Source organism: Mesoplodon densirostris, chromosome 3, assembly GCF_025265405.1.
Source record: "Mesoplodon densirostris isolate mMesDen1 chromosome 3, mMesDen1 primary haplotype, whole genome shotgun sequence".
Lineage (NCBI taxonomy): Eukaryota > Metazoa > Chordata > Mammalia > Artiodactyla > Ziphiidae > Mesoplodon > Mesoplodon densirostris.
Genome location: NC_082663.1, coordinates 79,799,461 through 79,814,167, shown reverse-complemented (window position 1 = coordinate 79,814,167; position 14,707 = coordinate 79,799,461). Strand labels below are relative to the sequence as shown.

Genomic DNA, 14,707 nt, shown 5'->3' with positions numbered 1-14,707 from the left:
TTACTTGCTACAATAAGAATTTTGGAGTTTACTGCAGGAAGTGATTAGAGATATGAGGGGGAGATGGTATGCTTTTAAGACCCCTGAAAAATGGAAACTGCTTTCCTTTTTCACATATATTTTGCAAAGGTCTCCCACACTACAGCCTTTTAGCTCTCTCACCCGTTCTGGCTACACTAGTCTTCGCACGTGTCACTCCCATGCACATGCCTCCCTCTAAACTAGAGCCAGCGATGATGACTCCTGTTACCCACTGTATCACACAGAAATCCTTTCTCTTGCCTTTAAAGACCGCTAGTCTCCAATCCCACTGCATCTCCGAGCACAGAACATCTGCTCCAGGCAGCCAGCCCATCCCTTTCTCAGAGCACAGCTCTCTCACCTCCCCCTTTATGTTTTTTTTCACATAAGTGCCACTGGTTGGGATGCTTCTCTTCCCCAAATATCTGAATCTTACATGCCCTTCCTTTCAGGTGTATCTCACTAGCGCCAGCCCTGGATTGTAACTTCCAAACCACTGCAATCCTAAGTGGGCATCCATCCGCCTTCACCAATCCCCGCTCACTTACAGTACCATATACAGGTAAGTAATGACCTAACTGCGGCATGAAGTGTCTCCTCCACCACATGGGGTCCCTTTAAAAGAGCTGTCTGTTGGGTACACTAATCTGCTCACCCCCACTCTTACTCACGGCAGGTTTCTCTCCAAGGCTTTCCCTTGATTCTGCAGGATGCCTAGTGAGGCTGCACGAGGAGAGAAGCAAGACCTAGGACCAACCCAACGATCCTGTGACGCTGGATGTGAGTGGAGAGGGTTGTGAGCTCGCCCACAGGTCCTGGCTGGACCCAAGGGCTTCTTCAGAAGGGGCGGGGTCCTAGAGGGCTTACTCATCCATTCTACTGCCATTAAATCTGGCTGATGAAAAAGTCATTCCCTCGGCTCCTTACCTCTGTCTCCCACGTCATAGAGTCTTTTCACTTGCCTGGGCTTGCAAAAGACAATCAGCTTCCTTCCAGGCACTGTCTGCTGGTTCATGGGAATCCTCCCCTCCAGTCACTCAGCCTCACTTTGATCTCCCTCCTTGCCCCAGCTCAGTTCAGAAAGTGCACCCAGAGTGCACCCAGCAGATGAGTCAACGGCTGCCCCTCACCCCATACCCTGCTTCCTCTCCCTCCCTCTCACTGCCAGCGTTCCCACAGCCTCCCCCCGGCAGCACCAGTCACCCTTCACACACCCCAGCTGCCTTTGTTTGCGGAGGGTTACTGAGAATGCCAGCCCACATACGTGCTGCCCTTTTCCACCTGATAATCCATCCGCAGTTTCATTCTGAATCACTGACCATCCTCTTCCCCAGGGCTGCTGTGACACAGGGAGCTCCAGATCCAGTCTCCAGCCCTCTGACCTGTTTCCTTCTGGAAGCCTTTTCCACTTGCTCCATTCTTCTCTGCGTTCTTTAATATTTAGTCACAAACCCTCTGCCTTCTCTGTTATATTACTACATCCTCAGAGAGTTGATTTCTCCCCATGACTTTATTATTTTTTTAATACATTTATTTATCTATTTACTTTTGGCTGCGTTGGGTCTTCATTGCTGTGCGTGGGGGCTACTCTTTGTTGCAGTGCGCGAGCTTCTCATTACAGTGGCTCCTCTTGTTGCAGAGCAGGGGCTCTAGGTGCGCCGGCTTCAGTAGTTGTGGTGCACAGGCTTAGTTGCTCCGTGGCATGTGGGATCTTCCCGGACCAGGGCTCGAACCCGTGTCCCCTGCATTGGCAGGCGAATTCTTAACCACTGCGCCACCAGGGAAGTCCCTCTTCCCCCCCACCCTTGACTTTAAATATCATTTACTATGTGAACAGTTCTCCATACTTTATCAGCAGCCCTACTTTATTACCAGACAACATTATTTTACCTTAAAGGGAGGAAGCCAAGAAAGTCAGATGCAGCCTCAAATGCCTACTCCAGCACTTATTCATTCACATTAATTATCCTCCCAGAAGCCTTCAACCTCATCAAAATGGGAATAATACCACCTGCCTCTGGAGTTGCTGTAAGGGCCAAATGACGTAATTCAGGGAAACTCATCTGCCACTGAATTGCTTGGAGTCTGCCTCCAAGTCCTCATTACCATTCCATCCTTTTAATTTCTTTCCCTGCCCACACTTTCCCTGGTCTAATCAGGTATCTCTCACACCTGGATTACATCAAGGCCTTTCTAATAGTTTCCATGCCTTGTTCTCTCCCACCCCCATCCCCACCCCCACTTCTAGCTCCCAATCCTTTCTATCGCTGCCTAATTTACCTGAAATAAATGCGTTCCATGTTCCCACTCTGATGAAATACTAAACTCTCAGTGCTTTCTCACTGTCCTAGATAAGGTCCAATGTCTTCTGCCTGAACCTTAAGACTTTCCATATTTGACCTAATCTCCTCATTCCACTACGTCTCTTGCTGTGCCCCACACCATGTCTCCCCACCTCCCAGGATGCTGTCCTTCCTGTCTCAGGAGAACCTCATCGGGCAGCATAACTCACTGGTTAAGAGAGTGAGAGGCGGCTCTGGACTCAAGACTGGTGGAATTCCAGCTAGCACTGAATTCATGTGCAACCTCGGGCAAGTTACTTAACCTCTCTGGGCCTCAGTGTCCTCATCTATAAAATGAGAATAGTAACAATTCTTACCTTATAGGGTTGTTTTAAGGAGAAGTTGATGTACATGAACCCATTACAACAGCGCTTGGCAAGTGGTAAGTGCTGGACAAATGCTAGTCGGTGTTATCATCACCATCATGCTCCCACCCACCGCTGAGGAAGCATTTCTTGTCATCCCCACGGCTGAGGAAGCCTTTCCCTGCTCAGACAGCTCCTACACTCCCCCCTGAAGATTTAGCTCAAGATATAACACCTGTATCTGCTTTAGCTCCTATTACCTTCTCAGCTCTCATATGTTTGTACGTCTCTCTTGAACACTTAATCATATATGCTGTTGAGGGTTACTGAGTCTTTTCTAAGTGTATGTCACGTCTTATCAATGAAGCTGTAAATTGATCAAGAGGCAGGGTTCATTTCTATTCTCCACAGTGCCTACCACAGTGTTTAATAGCAGAGAGGAGCTCAAAAATCACTGTTGATTCCAATATTTGTTTCCATTTTCTAATTGTCAACTAAAGTTTCATTTAAACAAAGAATGAAGTATAGTTTTAATACCTTGGTTCTTTTTTTAAAAAAAGCTAGAATCAAGACTATAATTAATAAATCAGAAGAAAGGTTCAGTCTGATAGCTTCTTAGTGACGATGAGTCCACAGGTAAGTCGATTAAACCTGAAGAGCATCTGGCTTCCCATGTGGAAATACCATGCACCCCACAGGGCTATTGCGAGAGTCAATTACGTACCAAATATTAGGGCAATCTGGGCAAAGCACAAAACAAATATTAAAATTTTTTTTTAATTAAGAAGTTCTGACAAATCAAAATCAAGTTAACTGATTTTTAACTTTTAAAGTTAGCTCTGCTAGATGCATAAGAGAAATGTATAATTTGCTTCTGAACCATAATGAGATTCTTATCTTAATAACACATCCCAAAAATGAAAGAAAAGAAATCATGGGGGTTTTTTAAAGTTCTTTCTTCACAGGATCTGTCAGACAGACCCAAACCTGAACTCCATGAGGGCAGGGACCATGCCTGTCTCAGCTGCTGCATGTACCCAAGCATCGCACACAGTAGTTGCTTAACAAGTATGTGTTAAATAAATAAATGTATACATTTGTACATGAATAAACATGAGTATTATCTGATGGCTCAAAAGCAACATTATATGAGTTTTATTCAATCATCAGAAATTTTGTCCAAAGCACAGGTCAGAAAACTGGTTAGGAAAACATAAACATCTAGTCTTTTACATCTTTATTGTCATTACCCAGTGGTTGTATAACTTTAAAAAAACGCATATACACAAAAAAATCCCTGAGCTGCTTCCTGTAAGACACCTGGAACAAACAATAGATGGCTAATGAGGGGCTTTCTAAAGAAAGCACTGACATTCTTCACAAACACCATTCAGGGACCCAGTGAGAACAGGTTTACAGTGATGGATTATTCACTTTAGGAGATGACTATTCAGGTGCTTAGCTCTTTCTATTGTTTGCCACACAGTCACACCATGACATACCATCTTGTCTTGCAATGCCTTTAATTATTTAAAATAATAATGGTGCTTCTAAAGAGAACTGCAATTCAGTCACCTAACAAAGTATAGTATTTAATCGTAACAAAAAACATGATTCTGATGAAATGGGTCATCTCTGAATGAAGTTGAACCATCTCTTTCAGGGAGAACATGGCTCTGTGCCAGCAGATCTAATTAGGGCACCAACTTACATCTCAGCATGTATGTAATATAAGAGCAGGTCAATTGTGATAGGATCTTAAGTACAATATGAAGTTATAAGAGATCAGAAGAGGGAGACTATTTCTGAGGTGTGGGTTTGAAGGTGGCTAGGAAAAACTTCACAGAGGAGGTGGGAACAATTTACTTAGTATTAATTGCCGTGTGATGGGGAGGTAGGTGAGGACTATAGAATCTTCCATATGCCAGGAACTGTGGCAGGGGCTTTGGGCATCTGATTTCAATATATCTTTATAAAATCCTAGGACTTAATCATTATTATCTGCATTTTATAAACAAGAAAACTGAGGCTCAGAGAAGTTAGGTAACTTATCTAAGATCTCACAGTTAAGAAGTTGTAGAGCTTGGATCTGAACACAGACATTGACAATAATGCCCACGAACTTTTTGCTATAACAAGTTGACACCCCTACTTTCAAAAAGTAAAATAAAAGACTTTAGTTTTACAAAACATGGAGTTGGAGCCCGAGATGGGGTAGTCATTCCAGGTGAGCAGAACAGATCGAGCAAGACTTAGAAGTGGGAAAGTACCAGAGATAATCAGTCCAGAGTACAACCAGTTGGATGAAGTAGAACACGGCAAAATGAGGCAAACTGAACACTGCCTGGGGGAACAGAATATGATTCTATCTCAACTGAGTATACTATACATTCATGAACTATATTAAAATAATATAAAAATAAATATATTTAAATATATTACATTAAAGATTTAAATATATTAAAATATATTTAAAAACATATTTAATTATCTTAATTAAATATAATTAAAATATATTAAGATATATTATCTTAATAATATATTATGATAAAAATAGAATGCCTGAGCTCTACTTGCTCTGGGAAGTGGAGAGCACATGCAGCTTTGGTCTCTGATGCAACCCTGTGGGCAGACCTCAAAATAAACATCCATATGTTGCCTGGCAACTGGGACAGTAGTCACAGTTGATCTGTGATGGCAATCCAAGAGCCAGAGAGACCTTAGAACATTTGGCCACACCTTGTGAGTGCCCGATTATGAGGTCTAACACAGGACCACCCCAAGTGCTTAGAAAAAATCCACAAAACGCATGAAGCTGAACTTCCAGTACTATAAAACAATTGTTTCATTTTCATTGCTTTGTGAACTCCACTTTTCCCCCTTTCCCCCTCTCTGCCCCGGGATGATTATTTTGTAAGCAAGGAAGAGAACAAGCCACGCAGCCTGGATTAGTCATCAAAGAGTAGAAATGCAGCTTTTATTTATTTTTTAACTTGCGTCCATGCCTCTAGGGATTCTGGTTGCTTTCCTTGATGCATGAAATAATTCCAGCTATGTCTGAATTTGGCTGCCCAAGACAAAGCAGAGAAGTTAGACCCAGAAAAGACAGCCTACTTTCCTCTTGTGGCCCCTCCCCTAGTAAAGGTTTGTGCGTCTAGGATCTTCTTAAGCCTGTGAGTCAGGCAGTTTCAGCAGATTAGAAGCCATATAATGAACAATGAGGAAGACAGCCCATAACAAGCTCTTTGAACTTAAGTCTTAACCTCTCTAGAACACAGTTTCCTCACCTGTAAACTGTCAGGCTTGAGAACTCTGTTGTTCTGCAACTCTAATAGGATATGCTATAAATATGTAAAGCTTATTAAATAACGTACCCAATGATAGATGTTCAAATGGGAAACACAGGAGTATAGCCTCTGGAGTCCCATGGACCTGGGGTCTCATTCTAGCTGTGCAACTTCAAGCAAGCTGCTTAAGCTTTCCAAACTTGTGTTTTTTATTTGTTAAATGGGTATAAAGATGACACCTACCTCATAAGATGGTAGTGAGGAGTTAATGAGGGTGTGTTTATAAAGCCTGGCCCATGGTAAGTCAGTAAACAAAAGTGATCTGTATTATTTTACAAATATCAACAGCCTCAAAAGTTCTCCTCAGTCTCAGAATGGTGGAGCACTTCTGTGGTGACCACCGACTGCTTTGAGAAGTTACACACGCATGTTGTTTATCTTAAAGAGAAAGGGCAACACTATTTTACATTATGAATTTTTGTTTTGATTGAAATGCATGGCTTGTTTATCCTAAAAGATTATGAGCACATCTAAAGCATACATGGTTACTGAAGATATGATTATTGTATAAGAATAAAAAATTCTGAGCTCTGCTGAACAGTTGCCTCAGAGCCTTTCAGCTTGTTTTCCACAGTGCTTTCAAATTCATTCCTTAGGCACAGACCTAACAGAGTGTGAGAGAAATGAGAAGTTTTATGGATCGTTGTGTTATAAGACCAACTGCCAGCCTCAGTCTCTACAGGGATGACAGACTCAAAGTGTCTCAACGAAACTGAGAGGGCACATATGAGGAAATACTGGCATACAGCCAATTGTGTGGCGGCTGAGAGATGAGCCTGTCACGTGACTGTTCTTGCAGCTGGCTTCTCAGTGAAGCATGTTCTTAATAAGAAGGCTTAAATGACAGGAATTATTACAAAGTTCCCTTCTCCAAGATGCTTTCCAAATAACCAAAATGAAAACGTGGGGTGCAATAAAACGTCGTTCTGGAAACCAGATAGGAAAAACAAATTCACAAATGTACACTAACAGCAAGCTTAATCTTTGCAAATATTAAAGAGGTGATGTTATGTAGTTAGGAGAATGGCTGTGGAGCCAGACCACTTGGGTTTGAATTCCAGCTCTGCTACCAGCTGTATGACCTTGAGCAAATTCCCTAACTGCTCTGTGCCTCAGTTTCCTCATCTGTAAAGTGGAAATAATCATACCTTCTACCACATTTCATCCCACTTTCACTTAAAATAAAAATTCAATAGAATAGGAGAATTGATTTTAAAATAGGCTTCATTTGAAATTGATGTAAAAATATGAACAGTGCTGCTTATCCTTCAGTCTAAGCAACTGTATTCCTACACTCTAAGGGAGTTTTTTGCTATGTAATTTAATCCTGCTCTTTAAAAATTTCACCATATTCAAAGATGTCTAATTCATCCCTTCTCTACCACTTATTAAGACATCTAAAGAAACTCTCTCAACAAAACTCTTATTTGCTAATTCCAATCAGTGTACAATACTCACAGAAGCAGGAAATTTCATTCATCAGAGAGAATTTCAACAGCATTAAGATATTGAGCATAATAATAGAGGGCACAATATTAATTTCTAGTGCTTTTTGAATTTAGATACAAATTCCTCTCTTGGTTATTTAAACTGCCTGGATATAACCTACTGAGTCTAGGATTTTATAAGACTGGTCTACTGAAAAGAGCACTAGAATCAAATAGAATCTTGCTATCTGTGTGACCTAGGGTAAGTTATTTTAATCTCTCTGGGCCTTAGTCTTCTCATTTTAAAAATTGTCCTAATACCCACTTACCCATTTGCAAAATATGCAACTCTTAAGAGGATTAAATGAAATCCTATGTAAATCACTAACATAGTAGTTGTTTAACAAATTAATAAATGGTTGGTTTCTTTTTCTTCTTTCCACTTATTTTCATTTATCTAGATCCTGGAGAGCTTCTCCAAACTACATACATACTGCTGGACCTAACCCCTCTCCTACAGCTTTCCAGAATTATTTTCAGATTACCAGAACTAGCTAGAACGTCTTTTGTTTCCTATTGGGTGTCTTTCCATTTTGAATAGTAACCAAATCTTCAGTTCATTGATCAGTAGAAGGTAGAGAAGTTATACACAAGCAGAAAAGATATGGTATATGGTTTATCACTGGTTCAACTGGAAATCAATCAGGGTATTTTGCCAAGATTTTTTTTTTTTTTTTTTTTTTTTGTGGTACGCGGGCCTCTCACTGCTGTGGCCTCTCCCCTTGCGGAGCACAGGCTCCGGACACGCAGGCTCAGCAGCCATGGCTCACGGGCCTAGCCGCTCCACGGCATGTGGGATCTTCCCAGTCTGGGGCACGAACCCGTGTCCCCTGCATCGGCAGGTGGACTCTCAACCACTGCGCCAACAGGGAAGCCCTTGCCAAGATTTTAATTGCAAATATGTAGATCAGTGTTCATCACATTCAATCTTTGGAAACATGTGAAGAGGTGTAAGAATATAATTGTCAGAGGACTGGAGAAGGAAACAATTCTCATTTGCAAGGCTAGGAATCCTGGCCTACCACAAGAGCATTGAGAATATTCAGCACCCATTACCACAATAATTAAAAAGATTCTCAAAACCAAGGGAGGGCTCAAACTCAACAACCAAAAGAAGTTAGCCTTTCCTTGTTAATCTCTAGATATTCAGCAAGGGGGTACATTGTTTCTTAGTGATGTGGATCCTTTATGGCTAAAATTCCAAACAATTAATAATCAACTAATTAATTGATTTAAAACTCAAGATTAGAGTAGGAAATCACATGGAAGACGATATAATTTTATAATATTGCTAGGGAAAAAATGATCACTAATTCTAATCAGTGAAACTATACGCAAAATATGCAGGATATTCATACACATTTAATTAATATTTAATTAAATAAAATATTCATACATATTTAATTACTTTATACTAAAATTGTACATAATGATTACAGGCAACGAATGTTATGCCAAGCTATTGGACAATGTGACTGGCCGAGCATTAACACCTTAGCTCAGTGGTTTTGGGCCCAGGAACAGAATCACTCATAGCCAGTGTGTGGGGATCAGGGGAGGGCAGCAACGGACACTTAGAAACTTACAAAAGGGAAAGGGCAGGAGGAAGAGGGAGCAAGGATTACAGCTTAAAAAGCTGTAAGCCCCCCCCCCCAAGTGATTCTCAAACTCCTTCACATGGAGAATGACTGCTTTAGGTTGTTTTAAACAAGATGGCTTTATAGGGGGTGGGTGAAATGACCACTCTTTTCTAGGGTCTATTGTTATCCACTGGCACTTTCCTTCTGATGACAAACAGCCTCTTCCTGCTTTCATTTGGTCAAAAGAAAGGTACTAGAATGCATTAGATAATAGGATAGATTCACAAAGTTACTTTTCAAAAGTACTTTCCAGCTGGTTTTGAAAGAAAGATTTTTGGTGCTGATACTGCCAGCCCAGGTTACTAAAGAGCCTATATGCTCCCTAAAAAGACAGTCCTGCAATACCCCAAGAATATCTGTCTTCACCAGTCTCGTGACCCTAAACCCTGAGGACACTTGATACTTGGCGATTATGCCTGTAGTGCACACTTTTCTTACAACAGAAAAATATAGAACGCTGTAGACATCACCAAGCCCAACAGTGCTGTCATTTTATAGGCAGATATTCTGGACCACTAGAGAAACTCTTAATGCTATACACATCCACACATCTCGTATATAGCTCAGTTGCAAGGATTTAAGAAAAAAAAAAGTGCAACTTTCAAAATATTTATTGAGTTTTCAGAAAAATAATATTTGCCTATCCCTGTAAATCAGGAGTCTAAAACTCAAATCAAAATATACGTTGGGGGATGTGAATGAGTGTATCAAGCCGGCATGAAGAGGGAGTAGGAGGCTTCATGACAAAATAGAACATGTTTTCCTCATCTAAAGGCTTTCAAACATTTTAAATACATTGTGTAGGCTTAATAAAATTAATCTGAATTCTGATTCAAGAGCCCCCTTCTGTTCCAGACACAAAGAAATACTGTATAAAATTTAACATTAAAGCATTAATTAAATAAAGAGATAAATCAAGAGATGGTGAATATGAAAGAGAAGTGGAGAATTCTGGAAGATGAAAATTCTGGCAACAAGTTTCAATTCCCTGCTGTAGACCAAGGCCTCTGAACCTGATACGTCTTTGTAAATAAAATATTATGAAAAGATGCATGTCTAAAAGCATGAGGATATTTATATTCCAGGACTCTGATGATGATAAGCCATGGTAATGGCGTTATGTAAGAGGATCTTGTTTACCCTGTTGGATATAAACACAATTTCCTATTTTCACGATAAGGAGGAAACAGAAAAGGCTTATACAACTGAAAAACATACAAATAATTTTATTCTTTGCTCCTTTGTCTGGCCACCCTTAGTGCAGCTAATAAAGAAACAATATGCAGGAGACTAAGCCCCTGGTTTCTCTGTAGGAACAGTGTTCTCCCGCAACAACTGTATTCTGGGCATCTCTGGAGGCGCCAAGGTCTCATCTAGGTCTTTATACTGAGGTCACTTGTGCAGGGGACCTTAATCCATTATAGAGTCCAAAGAGTATGCCTGCACACTAAACGGGACTCAGTCTCTTATAGTAACTTTGAGTGAAATGGGAGTGGTCCAGGCCCTTTCTTGGGCTCCAGAAGAGGGCCATAGGGCTTCCCTGGTGGCGCAGTGGTTGAGTCCGCCTGCCGATGCAGGGGACACGGGTTCGTGCCCCGGTCCGGGAAGATCCCACATGCCGCGGAGCGGCTGGGCCCGTGAGCCATGGCCCCTGAGCCTGCACGTCCGGAGCCTGTGCTCCGCAACGGGAGAGGCCACAACAGTGAGAGGCCCGCGTACCGGAAAAAAAAAAAAAAAAAAAAAGAGGGCCATAAACATCAATCACGCCAGTTCATGGGGGCCCCTCAGTATGATTCAAAAGTCTCAGCCCCTGTGAATAGCTACAGCTCTCACCAAGATTTCACTGCATTGCTAAGGTCAGAAGACGACTGCTCACAGATAGGCTCTGGCTAGCCCAACTCACTTCTTAGAGCAGCTCATCAAACTTTAACAGGTGTAAGGATTTACCTCGAGAGCTTATTAAGCCATAGATTCCTCAGTGATTCTGATTGGGTAAGTCTGAGATGGGGCTTGGGAAATCTCCATTTTTAAATAAGTATCCCAGGTGAAGCTGACGCAGATGCTCTCCAGACTACATTATCATGAAACACTGAATTAGAGCATTCCACGGGGGTGCAGTACATCCCCAGGACAAGGATTGGGAGCACCCCAGGGCCATGGATTAGTCTAGAATTGTCCTACTGGCCCGCATTTTCTATTTGAGAACCAAGAAACTTCTCTCTTCTAAAGAGACCCCCAACTGTTAAAGCACAGTTCTGTACAATTAAGGAAGCCTTGCTTTGGTTACAGTCAGTTTCCTCATTCCTCAGTAGTCCATCGGCAGGACTCACTGGGAAACTCCTTATATTCCAGGCCTCTGATGATGACAAGCCACAGTGTCATCACCACTCACCCATATCTTAGCCATTATGATCAGTATGTACCATGGGGCCTAGAGAACTGACGATAATTATAAGTGTGTTGGCAATATGTGAAAAAACAAAAAACTGCTTAACAAAGTTAACTTGGTTAATCAGTCAAAGCAGACCCAAATCCTCTTTCCAACGTATAAGAAATCCTCCCAAATAAAACTGTGTTCGTTTTTTTTTAAAGTGTTGCAAAGGGATCTGTGGGAAAAGAAATAAACCTTACCAACAAAACGGACCAAGCAGCACCTTTGTAACTAATGTATGCCAACTATTCCTGAGGAAGGAGTCAGTAAAAATGATAAAAGGTGAGTAGATAGGCATCTGAGGTTCTCCTTGTCTTGCTAAGGATATGTACCCACAGAGTGGCAGCTGCCAAATGCGAAATAAACTAAATTGAGATAATGTGTCCTTAGAGATAAGTGTCTGGAATCCAGGGGCAGGTTATTCTGTTGATGAGCTTGTCTGCCCTCCCCTGCACCTTAGGTTGGGTGGTGAAGAAAGAAACAGGAAGATGAGCAGCAGAAACTTGTGACCCTCAAAGCTGGCTTGGAAGACAGACAACACAGACTCAGTCAGCTGTGGGGTCTCCAGTTCAACTGTGTAGGGCGCAGGACAAATGGAAACCTCAGGTATAGCTGACACCAGACGGAAATCCGGTTTGTCTACAAGGGACAGTTGTCAAGAACATCTCATAAGAGAGCCCTAGAATGAATCAGAACTCTCTGTCCTACATAACAGCACACAGAAAAGTATACAGGGGGAGAACATAGTACCTCTACTGGTAGTTAGGGGCAAGTCTGGAAAGCTGGGATTAAGAAAATACTGAATGAGGAGAGCCAACGCTTGGGAAGTTGGATGTGTTCAGACCTCTGAAGAGTCCTGCATCCAACTGACTGGCTGCAGATCTGCTTTAAGGGACTCGTATTCCTAATGTTTATTCCCAGAAAAACAGGGCCAGGCTTAACCTCAGCCCCCTTCCCTCAACCTTCCACTGTGCTTTCATAGCACCTTGATAGCAATGCTTTTTAGCACTTTTTACACTGTGTTTTTATATTTGTTATATGGACCATACTTCACTTCTGTATTCCTAGCACCATGTCTGGCCATTGTAGAAGTTAAAAAAAAAAGGAGTTCATTACTGATGATTTTGATTATCTACTCTTTAATCTTTAGCTAAAGGACAAACAGATAAGTTCCAAAAACTCTACTTATAAGTTCTAGAGAACAAAAATGAATATTATTTTAGTTTTTCTGCCTACCCAGGATAAATTTCTAAACGAGTGCAGTGGTATCTTAAGGCTCTGTTCATATTAAGATAAAACCAATATTCTTTTTCAATTCAATAAATATTTGTTGAGAAATTACTATGTGGAAGGCACCGTGGTAGACGCGATGGGGATCCAAAGATGTGGATCCTGTCTTCAAAGGGCTCACAGTATAGTGAAAAGCTGGTATTCTAAGAACAAAGGTAACCAGAAATAACCAAAGGTAGCCAAATGAGACTATGTAACCAAACGAGACTTTAGTGTGTGTTAACTTCACCCACTAAAACTTATTTTTTGGAAAGTATTTTATGGAGAGCTGTTCAACATGTCCTGAGAAACAATACAGTGCAATGGTTAAGAGATCAGGCTCTTACTTTCTTAATCTGAAAAATGGGCATAATAAGGGTATCTACTTCATCACTGAATCATCATCACATCATGTAAAGTGTTCAACATATGCCTAGAACCCAGTAATTGTCAGTAAATGTAGCTATAACTATTAATACTCAGATCTAATACAGATTGTGCTGATCTGTTCTTTTTTCTGAAACCTATTAAAGTCACTTGCTAATAAGTTATTATTATTACCTAATGTGGACAGAAGGGTACAAGGGTAAGAGTGACATTTTACCAGCAATAGGATTACACATAGCCTCCACCCAAATCTCCAACGTCCAAATATATGGACTTGCTCAGAAGTCAACATGTCTTAAGGGATACTGTAAAGTGCCTTAAAAATTGGAAATAATGGGACTGAGTAATTATTTATATGGCTTACCATAAAAATAGTGTACGAATTGTTCTCAACCAGGGGAAGCAGCAACCAACTACAGGGTATTTTAAGACATGTGAGAGAGAGAGTGTTTTTGTCATGCTCTGGCATTCAGTGGGAACAAGACAGCCCTGCCCAACTAAGAATCGTCAACCCAAATGCCATTAGTACTCTGTTGAGAAACACTGGGTAGCTGACATTTTTAAGTTAAAAGCTATTCACAGAGAAAAAAATAAAACACAATTGTTTTTGAAGACCCATTGTACTCTCCCAGTATGCAGATTATTAATTCAATATATCAAAAACTATAGGATAAAATATGTTCCTCTTATGAGGCCAGGCACATTGATGCTAAAACACATATTCCAGATTCATATAGTCTTCAAAATGAGGGCACTCTGAGGTATAATGAAAGAAAAGATACAAAGACATCTATGTATACAGGAGAACATAGGCTGTGGGCTTTTTATTTAAACAGGACTGAACAATTAGATGGTTCATATTTTGGGAAAAGTAAATAGTCCTACCTAAGAAGTGGGGATGCATTAAAGATATAATTGTTATTATAAACAATGAATAGGAACACAAATATTTGACTGATTTTTAAAAGTTAGTTCAAATTAATTCCACATGTTTTCTTAATTTTGTTTGTTTCGCTCTTTCAAACTGCTATTTTACATGATACCTTTTAAATTTTCATTGTGAGAGAAGAATTATACTCAGCCAATTCATGGAACCATCAAGAAACTGAACCTACCACTAATACTGTACTATAATCAACTCCTCTCTGCAGTGGGAATCCTCTCTCAAAGCATGTGAACTGAACCAAAACCAACATTTATACTTGAATGCACTGCTTCATAAACACTGTCATGCAGTCTGTGAAGCTCACTTTTTTATAATAGTCACCAAGGGTCCTTGCTGCATGCACCAGGATTCCCGCTCCATCCTTACTGCTATTGGCCACCTACTCCTTCTCCATCAGTCAGCAGATGCGGCCTTTGCTAGTTCAGCATGATTTTGTTAAATGTCACTACTTTGTTTTAATCTTATACTGTCTCCTAGAAGCCAGGCAGCATTCCCAGCGACAAATATCCTTTAGATACTGAAAAATCAGTGT

At 40.9% G+C, this 14,707-nt stretch overlaps 1 protein-coding gene across 10 annotated transcripts in view; it reads right to left on the bottom strand.

Moving 5' to 3' along the window:
* The window catches only part of CAST (calpastatin), a 125,483-nt gene that overhangs the window by 67,995 nt on the left and 42,781 nt on the right, over window positions 1–14,707 (bottom strand). The window lies entirely within an intron of this gene.